The sequence below is a fragment of the Melanerpes formicivorus genome, unplaced genomic scaffold (genome assembly GCF_026170545.1).
Source record: "Melanerpes formicivorus ecotype bairdi unplaced genomic scaffold, bMelFor1.0.p_v2 SCAF_17, whole genome shotgun sequence".
Taxonomy (NCBI): Eukaryota; Metazoa; Chordata; class Aves; order Piciformes; family Picidae; genus Melanerpes; species Melanerpes formicivorus.
The window spans coordinates 3134277-3152829 of NW_027142369.1; positions in this window are offsets into that span (position 1 = coordinate 3134277).

Here is an 18553-nt window from a genome sequence, read left to right on the forward strand (position 1 = left end):
AAGGAAACCAGATAAAACCCTGTGGTCAAGGATGGATTGTTACTAGTCCTTATTTTATAAAGAGAATTAGTTGATGGTTTTTATTGCAATGTGTTGCTGAAGACATGAATATGTATATCTTTTTCCACTTGGGGGTTTCAAAAGGATTTATGAGGATTTTTATATAATGGTGTGTTTGTTGCTTGGGGAAAAGAGAGGTTAGAGCTAGTACCTAACTGAAACCCCTACTTTAGGATCCTGCTTTTAATTTGTTTCCCATACTGTTAAGGCTTAATGAGGAAATGAAAATGTAACTTTGTTAAATAGCTGAATAACAGCAAAATGCAAAGTACCTGATTAATTGTTTTAAATGTAAGATGTTTATCAATTGAAAACTTGAATTTCTACAAAATGGAGAAGCATCTTTAAGATGTTTTAACAGATGTGGAAAGAGAGAAAGTAAAAAATATTTTGAAGCACCCACAATTAAATAATCATTATTTACTTGAGCTAACATATAGCTGTCAAGGGTTAGGGATGGGCCAGCCATTACACATGTGGTAGATGCTCTGTTCACTCAAGGGGGAAGAGAAATAGGACAAGGGACAAAAATTTGGGAACTAAGCCAGCTTTAATGAAGAGAATAACAATAAAATTAAGTATACAAAAATATATACAAAATTAATACCAAACCCATCCACCCTGATGGCAACAACATCACCATCAACACTGATGTTGTGGACAGGTATCAGGGAAGTCCCAGACTGGACTTGGCAGCAGATGGGAATTGGATTCAGGAGCTGGATCCTGAAACTACTACCAGAAGTATACTGGTGGGAATTGAAGGCAGAAGATATAGAGTCCTCCTCAGAAACTGGCCATCAAAGAAGAGAGTTGACCCTTATGATACTCAGATCTCTCAGCTTTATATTGAATTTGCTGTGTATGGAATGAATATCTCATTGGTCAGGTTTGCGTCACCTGCCCAATCTGCTCATCCCTGCAGGTCCAGCTTTTTTACTTCTGTAGTACATAAAATTTAGCAGTGACCTTGGTCTGCATTGCAGTCTTTTTTAGAAACATCAAGCATTATCACTTCTAGAAGCCGACATTGACTGCAAAAATATATTAGCTTTGGAATGTGAAGTTACATAAAAGAGGCTGAGCTGAAAAGTTAAATCACTGAACAGAATTAATTCTGCTCTAACTCGAACCAGGATGATATCTTTGTGGCCCAGTATGCTTTCTGACATGTAGGGGATCAATGGGATGTGTATAATCAGTCTATAAGACCCATACTATGGTGAAGTCCCATAGATTTCAAATAATAGACATTGAATTACTTTCGGACATTTTTAAGATCTGTCTGTCCCTCCAATGTGAAAAGCATCTATAGCAATGGAAAATAAGCTAAAAATGTTGGAGTTTTCATTTTGAAATTTTCCATTTTAGAACGTTTCACTCAAAGAAACAATTGCAGTGACATGAGAGTTTGGCTGTCCAGCTAAATAGCACAGAATAAGAAAGCTGTACTAAATATAAGGTGTGGCTATAGAGTGACTGGATTCTAGGCATGTGCTTCTCTTTACCGTAGCAATTTTTAATATATTAGCCAAGATCTTGATTTGAAAACCAACATTCCCACTTTGAGACAAATCCAGTTAAATTTGATCTAATAAAAATAGAACTGCTGGGCTTGCAGAAGTGAATGTTTCCACAGGGGAGGTAAGGGTTTGGGACTGCTGGAGAAGTGAATAGTAATGGACTGCCAATGAGTATATTCTCTGTAGATATTTCCGAGAAAGCTGAAAACAGCTTCATAGCTTCATTCTGGGCAGAATGATTAGTGATTGATCATTCTCCAAGATAGGGAGAACTATTGATATTAATAATTTATATACATAAGAAAGCCATACTCACATCAGTGATTTCAAAAACACAGACAGGATTGTCACAAGAGTAAAGGGTACATAATCTACCTACTATTTTTTATTTTCTTTGTTACCTTAAACAATGTATTTGAAAGCCAGCATACACATCTTCTACATGAGATAGGAAAAAAGACACCCATGTTTGTTCATCTACTTTCTTAACCCTGCTTAGAGTCAGACACACACTGGCTGGGCCACAAATCAGATCAAAAGAAAATCCTTTGTGCTGACGTGACTAAAGACAAACATTAAAAGATATAGGAACAAAGAGCATTAAAACAACAACTGAAAAGCACTTTCAGCTGACTCCTCTCTCCAGATGGAACTGATCCTGTCAATCACATGTGCTGTCTTTGTGTCCATATGGCTGGGCTTACTCCTCAGAGACAGCTCATTCTCCACAACTCCCTCATGCTACATTCAGCTTCTGAGGCAGAGGTTCCCACTATGTACATAAGGTCTTGTATATCATTTAGAGAAACTGATACAGTTCTCTGATGACAGGCAGGGAAGGATTTCTGTCTCCTTTGGTGGTGAACTTAGCTGTGATGGCATCTGGCCTAATGCCCTTTTGGCCTTTCACCAGAGTGCTGTCAGATGTTCCAGCCACCATATCCTCAGGCATTTTAGCCATTTGATTGGGTCAGAACTAAGACAGAGCTTTTCAGTCTCAGGATTTCTTGACACATGTCTCTGTGCAGACCCTCTGCATAGCAACAGCCGCAAAGATTTGGCTGTTATTCTTCAGGCTAATTCTGACTTCTCAGATTCCTTTTGGATCCTCAATATGCCATTGCTGTAATAGTGACTTTTAATTACTTCCTTGCTTTGCAGCTCACAAAATTTGTGTTGTTCACCTACTCAGGCTTCCCTTTCTTGAGGACACCTTATAGGGGTTGCCTTTTACCATTTTTTAAGAACAAAAAAAAAAAACCCAAATCAACCAACCAACCAATGAACAACAAGAAAACTTTTGTCTGTGTGATTGTTTATAATATACAATGTCAAAATTATTCAAAGCTTTTTGCAGGGCAGTCTGCAAATGCATATAGGTGGACATACGCCTATACTCATTCTTCCAGTGTCCTAGAGCTGCCTGATTTATAGTAAATGTCAGGCAAATCACACATGGTATTTATGTGTATAATAATATCCTTTTCTTTCTCCTCTGTTCATGAAATGCTTAGTATATGAGATGTTGTTTAACACACTAAGGTTTTTTAACTACTCCAGGATGATACATTTAGAAAATCTGTACCAAATTTATCATCTCTGTGGAAGAGTTATCCCTCAAATTACAGCTGATTGTGGTTTAATGACAACAACAAAAAATGGATTCTTCCTATAAGGACTTTTCAATGTATAAAACTATCACTACTTTAAAGGCTGGTAGAGATTCAGTAAAGAAATAGTTGATGTAACATGGGAATATTCTGTGTTTCCAGCATAATACACAGGAGTTGACCTTTTAATCATGTTAAGTTCTGTGGTTCATATGTGAAACTAAGCAATTTTAAGAAAATGGAATTTAACCATTTGGGACATTTTAATACTGTATTGGATTCGTGTCTGAAGGGAAGGGGCTACTGATATTGGTTCCTGTAAGGAGCTTCTAGAAGATCCCCCAGATCCAAGTCAGATCCACTTCTGGCTAAGGCAGAGACATCAATTCTTCCGTGATGACATATTTAAGAGAAGAAACCTTTTTGGGCTGGTTCCTTGTTTTGAGAGCTCCTTTGTGTTGGAGAGGAGTGGGACATGAGAGAGACAACAAATGGGACATACAGATCAATGAGGAAGGTGGAGGCAGAGTATACTGGAGCAGCCATTCAACATCAGCTCAAGACGAGGTGGCAGGATGGGCTCTTGCAACCCTCAGAGACCAACAATAGGGCAGAATCCCATGTGCAGCTCATAGAGGACCCCATACTTTGGTATGGGAACTGCTGCCGAAGGTAGCTGCTACTCTGAGAGAAGTAGTCCATTGAATAGCAGTCCATTGCTGGGTGAATTATAGCCTGCAGGGGGAGTTTGTGGACAATTGTCTCATGTGGGAGGGATGCCGTGTTGCAGTTGGGGAAGATTGTGAGTTTTCCCCCCTGGTGGGGAAGGAGCAGCAGAAACAACATGGAACAGACTGGAACTGACTGTAATCCCCATTCTCTGCCCCTCTGCTCTGCAGCAGGGGAGGAGGAAGCAGAGCTGGGCCCTGGAAGATGGGAATGGTGGGAGAAAAGTGTATTTAAAATCTGGTTGTGTTTAACACTGTCATACTCTCATTAAGTTGCTAAATTGGTGGTGGTTTTGTTTAAATTAAACTGATTTTGTTTCTCCATGTCAAGCCTGTCTTTTGCCCATTATCATAATTGGTGAGTGAGCCCTCCCTGTCCTTTGTGCCAATGATTTTTGTTGTATTTTCCCCTCCTCCTCCCATTGAAGGAGAATTGGAGTTAGCCACAAACTGTGTGGTTGCTTTGTTGCTGGATGGATGGTCTTAACATTTGGTAGATATCTAACACCTTTGTGGAAGGAAAAGAAATTAAAAAAAAAAAAAAAAAACCAACAACCCAACAAACACCAAAACAAAATTTGTTGGGGAAAAAATCTCAGCTTCTAAATATTAAAAGAAAAAATGTCATCTTTTTTTCAAGTGAAGTAAAATCTTTTTCTTTGTTCTGTCAACATTTCAACATTTTGAAAATATTTAGTAGAAAAATTTCAGGGAATGAATCATATTGTATTGAGGACAAACGTTTACTTAAGTGTGCAAAATGAGACAATGGAAAAATTATTAATCGTAATAGTCGTAATCCTCTTCTCTCTCCTCCTCGTCACATCAGAAATTAAACATGGATCATCTGATTTGAATTTCTGTAAAACAAAGGCTACTCAGTTTTTCCTGCACCCTAAAGAATTCTTCCTTATGCATTTTACACTGCAAATCACACTCCCACAGTAAATGGAAATAGGAGCACAGTTTCTGTGAAATATTGTCGCAGGTTGCTTTTGTCTCTGTACAGAACAAGGATTTAAGGTAAACCCTTACTCTTCTACTAGGCTGGTCAAATCACTGATTTGTTCATGGGTTGAAGTTCCTGTATTTTTATCTCAGTAATCTTTTTTCTTACTATTTGATGCTTGCTCCAATGTAACTGATAAAGTGCACTGCTTCACAGGGGAGTTGAGTTGATGGCAAGTAAAATATGAGTCAGTAGGGTGTCCTGGGGTGCATCAAACATGGCATGGCTAGCTGGTCAAGGGAGATGAATGTCCCATCCTTCAGTGCACTTGTGTGGCACCACCTCAAGTAATGTACGCAGTTTTGGTTGCCTCTATATGAGAAGGATTTCAAACTATTAGAGGAAGGCAACCAAGATGGTTGCCCTGAAAGTTCTTGAGGGCAGGACTTGTGAGGAACAGCTGAAGTCACTTGTTTGCTTAGCTTAGGAAAGTCTGAGATGTGACCTCATGGCAGTCTATAAATTCCTTAAGGGGGCAGTTGAGGCGGTGGTGTTGATCTCTCTGATGACTAGCAAGAGGGCACAAGCAAATGGAATGAAGCTACATCAGGGGAAATTCAGACTGGACATTAGGAGAAGGTTGTTCACTCAGAGGATGGTTAATAACTGGAATCAGGTCCCTTAGTAGATGTCCAGAGAACAGACAATTTGATTCAGAAAATTCTTGCCAAGATACCAGTCCCACAAAAGAAGGATGACTCCAATGCATTGCTTGCCTACCCTCTAGTTCCATCCTGTGCTAGTGCATTTGATACTAAAAGACCAGTGTGTCTATTGATACTTTCATGCTTCTTGGTGGTCCAAATATATAAAAAACAAAGACATTAAAGTTACATAGGACTGCACTTCCATACTTTACTACATTAAGTACTGTTAGAATGAGTGTTTGGCTGGGGCAGATATAAATCTGCTAATAGTATCATGATTCCAAAAGCAGTTGCATCCACTCTTCTACACTTTGAAAAGCCTAGAATCTGAACTCCTCTTGTGTATACATTTCATTGCCTATTCACTTGTCAAACTTCAATTATTTTCTTTTTTGCTATTTTTTATTCATCTTACACAATTTGTTTACTTCTTGGAATTCTCTTTCCAAACACTTACAATAGGATATTGCTCAAATTCAGAGACTTGCCTTAGTCCTAAATGTCTTTTAGTTTATTCAGGAATTAAAATTTCATGCCAACATTTTTAACATCAGCATATATAGATATTTCACATGTGGTAGCCAAACACACATATATACTAGGTTTGATTTACGGGAACTTTTTTCTTTGCAACCCCTCTTGCCCCCCTATTTTTAGCACTCACTTACTTTGATGTTTTCCTTTCAATGCTTTGTAACAACAATTTAGTATTCACTGTTTTGAAAAATAAATCATAGTCTTGAAAGTCTTCTTTCAAGACCCATATGGATGTGTTCCTGTGTGACCTGTGCTAGATTCTATGGACCTGCACTGGCAGGGGGGTTGGACTCAATGACCTTCGGAGCTCCCTTATAACCCCTAACATCAGGTGATCCTGTGGTATAGCTGATAAAATGTCTAAGGAATTTTTCTTTCTGTTTCTTATGAAAACATTTTGTATTGTAGGCAATATCTAAACATTTTTTTTTATTTTTCAAAAGCAAGTGTAAAGATTTAAGTCCTTTTGTACCTGATTCAAAAATCTTGTTTAGCATATACTCTTCTTCTGTTGTTTACCCAAATAAAATATTGAAAATTGGATTATAGTTTAGAAATTGTACATGCATTTTTAAAGTTCTACCTCCTTTTCTTTAAAACAAACATTTGAAATATTTGTGCATATGTATATATATATTTCAAGTTAAAGTGATTGAAAAGCAAAGTTACATCCGAAAGCAAGGATGTATATCACAAGACCTTTCAAAGACTTTTGAACAAGTCACATTCAGTAATGGAGCTAAAAAAGGAATTGTATCAGGTAGCATTGGAAGATGAAAATGTTTTGCTTATGAATTTTGTTTTAAAAATAGATTCCCTGTTCTCAAGTTCTGTGATATGCTCTGTTCTGTTGCTTTGTATATCTAAATAGGGTTGACTTTCTAATGAAGTATGAGGGAAAGTCATACTTCTTTAATGGATTCTGTAAGCTTGTGTCAGCTTCTTCTTGTCCAACAAATACTTGGTATTTCCAGTATTGCCTAATCATTTGGTCAAAATCACTTTCCAAATACTTCTAAATAAAACTTTTAAGTAAGTAATGTATGCTTACTTGCAGTCACAAGTGGCAGACAATCAAAACATACAGACCTTGATTTTTTTCAAAATTAATCTCATTCATAAACTGGTTTTCAAAGGAATTCTGCATAGTGCATAGGTTCACCTAGCCTGTTTGTTGTAGTAGATGCTGAGGGAGTGTGTCCTTGTGAAAATATAGAATCTATTATATAAATAAATGGAAATTGTGGTCTTTTGAAACCAGCTGCATCTCTTGAGCATACTAGAATATATGGATTAGAACATTTTTGCAATTTATTAGAATGCTAAGTAAAACCACAAAGATCTAATCCAATTCACAAATATCTTTTCCTCAGAAAGGACTTGAGAAACAAGGTAATGATACCTACTTCTGCTATTCAGACAGGCCAAATCAGTACAAATCAGCAACTGAGATGAAAACAAAAGTTTGTCCTTACCATCTGTGGGTCAAACATGCTTAATTGTGTATTTTTGTTAAATTGCATTGTTAGACATGTCTCCATGGCCAACAGGAAATTTGTATCCAAATGCAATGTGCCAATATGACTAGCAATTGCAACATGGCAAGAAAAGAAACCAGTTAAATACCTTCTGACTTTATGAAAATACATAAGCCTGCTAACATGAGCCTGAAAAGTCACCAGTCTTTTGTCACTGGGTAGATACAGGTCTCAGTTAATTTTACTTTCCTTTTCTTGTCTCTCAAGCCTGTCCTTCTAATTGTCCATTTCCTATATTTTTTTAGTACTGAAGATTTAATAAATATTCTGAAAAGTACTTGTTATATTTGAGCATTAGAATCAATGAGGTTGGAAAAGACCTCAAAGATCATTAAGTCCAACCTGTCACCCAAGACCTCATGACTACTAGATCATGACACCAAGTGCCATGTCCAATCCCCTCTTGAACACCTCCAGGGACGGCGACTCCACCACCTCCCTGGGCAGCCCATTCCAATGCCTAACAACTCTGTCAGTGAAGAACTTTCTCCTCACGTCAAGCCTGAACTTCCCCTGGTGCAGCTTGAGACTTTGTCCTCTTGTTCTGGTGCTGATTGCCTGGGAGAAGACACCAACCCCCACCTGGCTACAACTACCCTTCAGGTAGTTGTAGACAGCAATAAGGTCTGCCCTGAGCCTCCTCTTCTCCAGGCTAAACAATCCCAGCTCCCTCAGCCTCTCCTCATAGGGCTTGTGCTCGAGTCCTCCGGCCTGTAGCACTGCATGGGATTGTTTTGGCCAAAGTGCAGCACCAGGCACTTGGACTTGTTGAATGGCATCCTGTTGGACTGCCCATCTGTCCAGCTGGGCAAGATCCCTCTGTAGAACCCTTCTACTCTCTTACTGATCAACACCTACTCCCAATTTAGTGTCATCTGCAAATTTACTGATGACTGACTCAACCCCCTCATCCAGATGATCAGTGAAGATATTGAGAATGGGGCCCAGCACTGATCCCTGGGGGACACCACAAGCATTGAAGAAAAGGAGAATTGAAAGCTTAAATAATCCTTACAAAAATTGAAAGCTGGACATTTTTAATTTATCTAGTAAAGATTCCCTGAAAGCAGAAGTCACTCAAGCTCATATACTTCAGGTGAAGATGAGTGATGATTTAAAGGTAGCTACAGTGCTTTTGCAGCAGATGCATGTAGCAGCATACAATCCCTTAGTGTTTCAATACATATTTCCTTACATCAGAGACACTGTTTTCAGATTTCCATTGGCAGAATACTGACTCTCTCTCAGATAATAACAATAGAATTTTAAATTTGGAGTTTCAAGATGAGGTCTACACAGTCTCTGTCTTAAACAGAAATCCTTAGAATAGGCTCTAGAATTGAACCTTTTTTCCTCCTCTCTTGGGAGGAATACAGTCAAATAATTTCTGATTTCTGACAAGTTTCTAACTGCCCTTCATATTCATTTTATTATTTTATGTTTTCCTGGTATAAAAGGCAAAAGACTTCTATTTTCAGAGACAATTTTTCATGCTCTAATAGGGTATAGATCTCTCAAAGGCAACAAATGCAAAAGTGGTATTAATACTAGTAATGAGTGAAAGTTTTCATAACCAACTGAAAATATAACAGAATTTTCAAATGCAAAAATGCAGTAGTAACTTCCAAAGAGGTGCTTATGTATGGCATGATCCATGGCCTAGTACAATGTTTTGTACTGTTCTCCATTTCTTTTCAGAGACCAAACTGTTCTAAATATGTGTGTAAAGCCTTTTATTTTTCCACTTCATATTTTTTTCACTTTCAGTTAGGGAAAGAAATACAAGCACAAAAATTAGAACTGTGTTCCTCTGCTACTGAAAGCAGAGCAGTAATCAGATGAAAAAAGAAACTCAGAAGGAAACACAGAAGGAAATGATTCATTGTCCCCATCAGGCTACAGTTCAAATGAGTGACAGATTTTGAAAGGGATGTGGCACAACACCCATTTTCTATGGTGTTCTCACTGCAGCTGGTAGTGGGAATGTCCTCATCTGTTTACAATTCGCTTTCACTGCTAAGATTGCTGTAAATTGGCTATAAGAATGTAGTAAGCTACCTCCTTTTGACATATTTGCTATGCCACACAGTTATGCAAGTTCACTACTTTCCTATCCACAGAAGTCATACAAAAATCTTTTTATTTCTTTAGCCAGTATTTTCTTTGTTATATACTTAGGAAACTTTTATGTATATAGCTTACAATTTATTTTACTCAGAGTGAGAGAGAAATATCCACCCTCATCTTATCTTTTGAAGTCACTGAATCAGATAAACAAGGAAGATAAACTTGAACATAGAAGACTTCACCTCAAAATGAGGAGAAACTTCTGTACAATGATAGCGATAGAGCACTGGAACAGGCTGCCCAGAGAGGTTGTGGAGTCTCTTTCTCTGGAGACATTCAAAACAGACCTGGATTCATTCCCGTTTGGACTACCCAGGTGATCCTTCTTTGGTAGCGGGGTTGGACCTGGTGATCTCTTGAGGTTCCTCCAACCTCTAATATACAGTGATATTGTGAATGCATTAATCCTTTAAAAAGATAATTATGTTACCAAGAAAGATACACAGGAATGTCTTAGAAAAGAAAAATAAATTATCCTCTCAGTGGAAATAATAATGAATATTATTACTTCCAAATAAAGACAATAACAAAGTATTTAATTTATTTCTATAATAATTTTAATAGTACAGGAAAATTCTATAGAGTTGTATAATTCTTAATCCACTTCCAAAATGCTCTCTTTCCTCCTCAAAAACAAACCACCCACTTTCATTTTTCAGAAGTTACCCATCAACAGAGTGAACTGAAAATGATGTGACTTGCTTCATATTTAAATGTTTCTTTTAAAACTTTAAAATCGTGGTTGTGATTAGGTAAGTATGTAAACATATTTTTTTATAGGGACAACTGTTCCTGTAATACAAGATGCTATGAGAAGGCTGCTGAAAGAGCATTATTACAAGTAAGTTATCTATCACTTCTTATGAGACGGACATTTCCTATAGAGACTCTGGAATCAAGCCTGGGACAATTATATGTAGTTCCACTACACATTTCAGTGGAATATAACAAGTTTACTACTAGAGCAATCAACACTGCAAATTTCCCCTAGGTCCTTCCAGATTTAAAGCTAGACAGGATAAATATTTAAAAGCTAGTATGTCTAGTGAATGTCGTTGCTGAAATAGGCAAAAGAAACTCAAGAGCAATATATTAATATGCTTATAAAATCAAGTAGATTTATAAAGTGAGAATAACATTATACTAAAAAAACATAATTGTACATTCCTCATGGCATATTTACTACAAAAAGACAAGTAAATGAAGAACAAATTTCAATGTAAAACTGATTAATCTGCTAAAAGTGTATCAGGAATATTTTTTATCAGTTCTTGTGCTCCATATTTTCCTTGCAGAATTTTGTGGGGGTTTTTTGTTTACGGGTTTTTTTTGGCATGGTGGTGGGTGGGGTGGAGTGGGGTTTGTTTGTTTGGGATTTATTGGGGTTTTGGATGTGAGGTATGCTTTTTGGGGTTGGGATTTTGGGCTTGGGGTTTTCTGTTTGTTTTGTTTTGGGGTTTTATTTGGTATTTTATGGTTTTGTGGGGTGTTGTTTTGTTTTGTTTTGAGGGGAGAGCACAAGGTTTACAATATGGCATCTTACCTGTAGGTTTAACATAGCAAATGAATACTTTTAAGGAAAAGTACATGTAAACTGCTTAGAAGACTTAGAAAAATGAACAGAAGAGTGAAAATAAAATCATGTGTACATTTATGTTTAAAGAGATTAAAGGGTTTTCAGCCTGACCATTGGACCAATAAATTCTATTTTAATAAAGCAAAGCTGTGGATTGCCCACTAGAGTAAATAATAGTTTCACGATGACACACATCTGTGATATGGAGAAAGGTAAGAATACAAATCTCAGTATTATATGTATCAAGTGATTCAAGCAGGGATATTAACTTATTTGTTTTGAATTTCTCACACTTGAGAAATATAGTATCTAGGTCTGAAATATGTGTTCCTACACAACAATTAGTTTCAGAATCCTCCCTCTTTTGTCCAAAATATGGAAGATGACAATAGATATCAAATTCTTTGGGAGCATAAATATGGTTATAGACATACTTTACAGACAATCTTTCACATACATTAGAAATACCAAATTGCTATTTTAGGTTGTCTGACTCACACATCATAGTGAAAGGTTGATTGTTAAAAGCTTTTTATTTTCCCCATTTGGTCTATTAAGATAGAAAGTTGCTGCTGCTGCTTTTTTTTATTAGTATTAATTATTATTCTTATTTTATTCAATTTCTATATAAATATTCTGATTTGATTTTTTTTTATTTTTTTTTTTTTAAGGAAGGCTTTCTTGATATTTTGTAACTTAGAGCTGTAATTTTTAGGCAAATCCATGGAGTATCATTATAGATTTATAATATTAACTGTTGTTGTCATCTAGCCTGTATAAGAATGATGAAATGTATATCAACAGAACAATGCAGAGAGCTGTACTACTACTTCTGTTTTGTCTTTGTCTCCTTACATAAGATGCCATATATATGCAGAACTCACACTAGCTCTTATAATGTGGGGCACCTGATACTATCTTAAATTATTATTCTCCTGAGATATACTGATCTTGTGAATAGATGAATAGAGGGAAAATGGGGTAGCACATCCAAATTTACATGTTGCAATTTCTTTGAGTCCAAGATTCTTACCCTCAGTTAAGGTATTCCTGAACTTCACTGATCTGTAAACTAGACTGTTTGGTTTTAGTGTTGTTTTGGGGGTTGGCTTTATTTATTTATTTGTTTGTTTATTTGTTTGTTTGTTTATAGTTCTGTTTGCCTTTCTCCCTTCCTTCCATGAAAATGTAAATCAATGCAAAACTGACAAGCTTTTCATGTTATTGTTAGAAAACTTAGAAGTAATTCTGCTGAGTCAGTGGCATAACATTGAAATAAAACTACAGTGGGTTCAGAATCAGGCTGTATCCAGAATATCAGACTGTAGCCTACAACTAAAGCACTTTTCTACCCCCTGAGTATCTCTGGCAGCTGTCCATGTTTGGTGCTTTTCAATCAGCATCAGCAAATGTAACCACTTAAACTTGATCCTGCTGTCCAGATTAGTTAGATGGATAAAAGGCAGTAGAGATCTGTATTAATCCATGTGGGACACATTTAATGCTTTCCTCAGAGTGGACATGGTTTCTTTTACTAGCATTATCTGTTTTCTGTTCCATACACTAGTTCTTTATCTGTTTCTATGTCTCATAAAGAATACTTGCAAGCTTCTATCTTAAGCAGGTAGCAATTATGTAAAATTAAGCACAGACTGTTGAAAATTCAAAAAATATGCCCCTTCCTACATGACAACATAACTAGACCTGTAGGTAAAAATGCAAATATTTTTCAAAGCCTTTTTTCAGTCCACTATGAAATATTTTTTTTCATCTTCTTCCTTCAAAACACTGCTGTTTGAACACCCTAAATGGACAGAATTTCTCTGGTTTATATTTTGATCATGAGTTCAACCTTGCAGTTAAATTTTTTTCCCAGCAGTCTGACCATACTTATCATCAGTACCATTGACCAGGGATAGCTATTTGAACAGAGAGCACAGGATGCTCAGAAGCAATCCACAGAATCCACAGTATCAGCATGGCTGTAAAAGACCTCATCAAGTCTAACTATTATCTAACTCTACCAGGGCAACTACTACACCATATCCTTGAGCACCATATCTAAACAGCTTTTAAATACATCCAGGGATGATGATTCAATAATTTCCCTGAGCAGCTTGTTCCAGTCTTTGGTAACCCTTTCAATACAGAAGCTTTTCCTAATTTTGAACTTAAACTGTCCCTGGTATAACCTGATTCCATTTCCTCTTGTATTGTCAGTTGTGACTTGTTGTAAGAAACCAGGACCCACCTCTCCATAACTTCCTTTCAGGTAGTTGTAGAAAGCAATAAGGTTTCCACTCAGGTTCCTTTTCTTCACACTGAACAGTTCCAGATCCCTCAGCCACTTCTCATAAGACTTATTGTCAAGACCCTTCACCAGCTTCACTGCCCTTCTCTGGACCCTCTGCAGCACCTAAATGTCTCAACCCCCACCCCTCCCCCCAAAAAAAAACCAAAAACCACCCTCATTGATAGCTCAAGGAATAAGCTGTACCTTGAAGACAAGTATACTTTCTCATGGTATGAATCAGTTGCATGCATCCTTTTGCTATTAAATATAATTTTGTCATGCATTCACACTACTTTGTTCCCTTTAAAGATGTACTTAGTATCAGAGGAAAAAGAAAAGTAGATTTAAATCTTTCACAGATGTAGCGACACTTTGACCAAGGCAGTGCAATGAAAGCAGAAAGTTTGATTCATTTTCAGCACACATTTCCAGAAAATTAAGAAGCATTTGGGATTCCATTTTGGATATCTCCTTAACATTTCTTTTATTTATTTAAAATCTCTTAAAAGAAAGAACATGTCTCCATATGTAACTTCAATGGATGTTCAATACAATTATTACAGCTACTACAATTAGACATATGAGTAATGTTTACGCGCTGTTTAATTATTTACTCTTAAGTAATATTTATATTCAAATTATTGGTTGATCTTACAAAATTGATCATGTTATATACATATATAAATTGTTTCTTATTTTTAAAATCTTTTATGGAAGTATTTAAGGCTTGAACCATTTGATCCTTTCACAGTTGATCTAAATTCTGATTAGAATACTGCTGGCTTAGACATAATATATTTTTTTTTCAAAGAAAAGGTTTAGTTCGAACATAAACTTGTCTGGGTAAAAACTCTAAGAAGTAAGGGAGTTGTAATATATTTGGTCTCAAATCAAAGAAACTTCCAGACATCTGTTTTAATCAGCCATTGGTCTTGGTATTTTTTGACTGGAAAATTGTGATTAATATTCAATGTGAGTTAGCATGAGAATCCTAAATCAGCATTCATCAGGAAACAGTAGTAGAATATAGGAAGACTCTTCTGGAAAGAATTAACTTGCCACTCTTCAGCAGCCCAGGGAGAATACTATTTTTTATTTCAGAAAGATTCTGTGGACTACTTTTCATTGAAGCAAAAACCCAGAAGGAAGGTTGTGGTTTTATTGCAGACTCAATTTAAAATGTGGTCAGAAAAATTAAACTGAGTAGGCAGTCCTGATGTTTTTTATACCCAAAGGACACACAAGATCCACTACTTATTCACATCTTTGAGATATACATACATGTACACATGGACATAAATGCACACAAACATAACTATATATTCCACATGTGACTGCACTGAGGAATGAAAGAAGGAATACATGCTCATGAGAACTACATCTAGGGCTTTCTCCAAAATGAAATATTTTCAGAAAGCTGACATTGTTGGGATGTGGGGTAAGGGTTGAGCAAACAGTATCGAGAGAGAAGTGCTTGCTGACAGGTTGACAAAAGTACATGTAGCCTTTCCTTTTACAAGGGAGAGGTTAGGCACTACACCACCACAGCAGACAAGACCTTGGGGTATTACACAGCTATCCATTTGCAGCTTTCACAGTGATGAATGAGGTTTTAGCAGATGCCTTGCAGAGAACTGGAGAGAGAGACAGAGAAGAAGAAAAGAGACTCTGTCTGCCCTCTCCCCCTTCAAATTAGGTGAGGCAGGTGATTAAAAGATAAAGGTTTGGGCCATCTAATGAAACCCATGTGTTCTTGCTCTATGCTGTCAACTGAGAGAAGCTCTCAGAAGCTCAAAGAACATGAAGAGTTGGTTTAATCAGCACTTAAGTAGAAATATTCTTGTAAAAGCACTCAAAGGGCTCTGATGAAAATACTATTCATTATGGAATTGAAGATTTGTGGATATAACTTACTTAACTGACTAACTTACCCACCTGACTGAGAAGAGCAAGAGGATGATGCCCTTTATACACAGGAGAGGCCTTGAATTCACATGCCCTATTTTTCAGGAGGGACTTCACCCCTATAGCCCTTGAAGGGATAACACAGAAGAGCACAAGCTATCCAGGAGGTCCTTGGAATGTTTTAATGACAACTTCCTTTTCCAAATGGTTGAGGAACCAATGAGGAAAGGTGATATGCCTGATCTTTTTTTCACCACCAAGGAGGGCAGCCTGGAGTGATCACAAAAGGGTGGAGCTCAGTTTTTTTAGGACAACAAGGATAGTGAGAAGCAATCTTACTAGCCTTGACTTAAAAAAGCAGACTTAGGACTCTTCAGAGAACTACTAGGGAGTGTACCATGGGATGAAGCCCATGCAAAAGGAGAAGGTGATTTGTGTCAACCAACATGGCCACTGTCAGATTGGGCCTGAAAAATTGGTGGCTTTTCATGATAGGCTAACAGCATTGATGGACCAGGTAAGAGCTCCCTAGATCAGGGCCATCCCAAGCAAAAATACAGGCTGTGAGGAGAATGGATTGAGAGCACTCCTGAGGATAAGAACTTGGGGATACTGGTTGACAAGAAGCTCAACTTGTGTGCTTGCAACCCAGAAAGTCGTCTGTATCCCAGGCTGCATCAAAAGAAGCATGGCCAGCAGGACGAAAGAGATTATTCTCCTACTCTACCCTACCCTTGTGAGACTGCACCTGGAGTCCTACATCTAGGTCTGCAGCTCCCAACAAAAGAAGGACCTGGAACAGTTACAGCAGGTTCACAGGAGGGCCACAAAGATGATCAAGGGGCAAGAACACCTCTCCCATGAAGATGGGCTGAGAGACTTGGGGTTGTTCAGCCTGGAGAAGAGAAGGCTCTGGGGTGACCTTAGAGCAGCATTCCAGTATTTGAAGGGGCCCTGCAGGACAGCAGGAGAGGGACCTTTTACAAAAGTATGTAGTAACAGGAAGAGGAGTAATGGCTTCAACCTGGAAGAATCTAGATTTATATTAGATGTTTGATGGAAATTCTTCACTCTGAGGGTGACAAGGCACCAGATCCAGCTGCCCAGAGAGGTTGTGGAGGCTCCAATCCTGAAAGTGCTCAAAGCCAGGTTTCAGAGGGACTTGAGTAATGTGGTCTAGTAGGGATCACCCTGCCCGTTGCAGAAGGTTTGGAGCTAGATGATCTTTAAAGTCCCTTTAAAACCAAACCATTCTATGATAACCAGAATGAAACCTTAACAAAAATATACATTTTTTTTAAAGGAAAAGAAATTAAAAAATCATGGCTTAGGGAAACAGTTAAGTTTAGTCAGTGTAAAGTTCTATTTTTACTGGGGTGCAAATGGGTAAACTTCAGCATCTTTCCAGGTGAAATGGCTGCTTTTGCATGTACCTGTGTGAATGATAGGCAAATGAGACATGGCCATGCTGATGATGGGATTGAGGGCACCATCAGCAAGTTTGCAGACACCAAACTGAGCTGGAGTGTTGATCTCCTTAAGGGTGTGAAGGCACTGCAGAGAGATCTGGACAGGTGAAATTGATGGGCTGAGGTTAAAGGAATGCCAGGTCCTGCACTTTGGACACAACAACCCCAAACAACATTACAGGCTTGGGGAAGAGTGGCTGAAAATCAGCCTGGTGGAAAAGGAGCTGGGGTGCTGGTGGATGGACATCTGAACATGAGCCAGCAGTGTGCCCAGATGGCCAAGAAGGCCAACAACACCCTGGCCTGTATCAAAACCTTGTGTCCAGCAGGAGTAGGGAGGTGATTGTGCTCATGTACTTGACCCTGGTGAGGCCAAAGCTTGATTACTGTGTGCACAGTTCAACAGGTCCTGGAGCACGTCCAGAGAAAAGCAACGAGGATGGCTACAGATTTGGAGGGTATGTCATATAAGGGGTGGCTGAGGGAGCTGTGGTTGTTTAGCCTGGAGAAGTGAAGCTAAAGGGAGATGTTATTGCTCTCTACAACTACTTAAAAGGAAATTGTAGTGAAGCTGGTCTTGGTCTCTTCTCCCAAGTAACTGGCAATAGGACAACAAGAAATGGGTTTAAGTTGTGCCAGGGCAGGTTTAGATTGGACATTAAGAAAAATTGTTTACTGAGTGAGCAGTGAGGCATTGGAACAGGCTGCCCAAGGAGGTTGTGGAGTCATCATCCCTGGAGGTATTTGAGAAGTGTGTAGATGTGGCATATCAGGATACGGTTTAGTGGTCATAGTATTTTGGTTATGGTTGGACTTGGTGATATTAAAGGCCTTTTTTCAACCTTAATGATTCTATGATTTGATGATTTCCAACAACTGTAGTGGAAGACTGCCTGTTATTGCAGCACAGTTTTGGCTGTCTTGCACCTCTTTTTATTGTATTACTTTTAAAAAGCATTGCTGGTATATCAATCAGAGTCAGTCAATAAAATTCAGTAATATTTTGGGTTGAACAAAATTTTCATAATTGAATCTATTTATGGAGACAGTATATGGCCATTCCTCCTAACTTCCCTCTAATTTCCTATGCAAATACTGCCAGGCTTACTCAAGGCCATAGGATTTAGTTACTCATTTGACTGAAAAGCATGTCAATGCAAATTTGGGCTGATAAGCCAACATGCAAATCTCCAGGGCTTCAGTAAGTTATAATTCAGCCACAGTATTAACAAAACAAGATAGCAATTATGCAGAGAATCAGCTGAAAGGTTATTTTTAATTTTAAATTTCTGCCTCTGTACAGCTGGGTGTTGGAAGTAAAAAGCAATACAGGGCATGCTTCCCCATTAGCCAGGCCTTTGGAAAACAGGCAACATTCTGTACTGTGCACTACTCTGTGTACATTTCACAGTAAATTTATCAGAATTAGCCCTGAAAGCAAATGGTTTTCTGGTATGGTGGAATGTTCATTTCAACATTAGTATATCAAATACTTTTGACTCTGACAAAGACAGGCAAATTAGTGCTGACT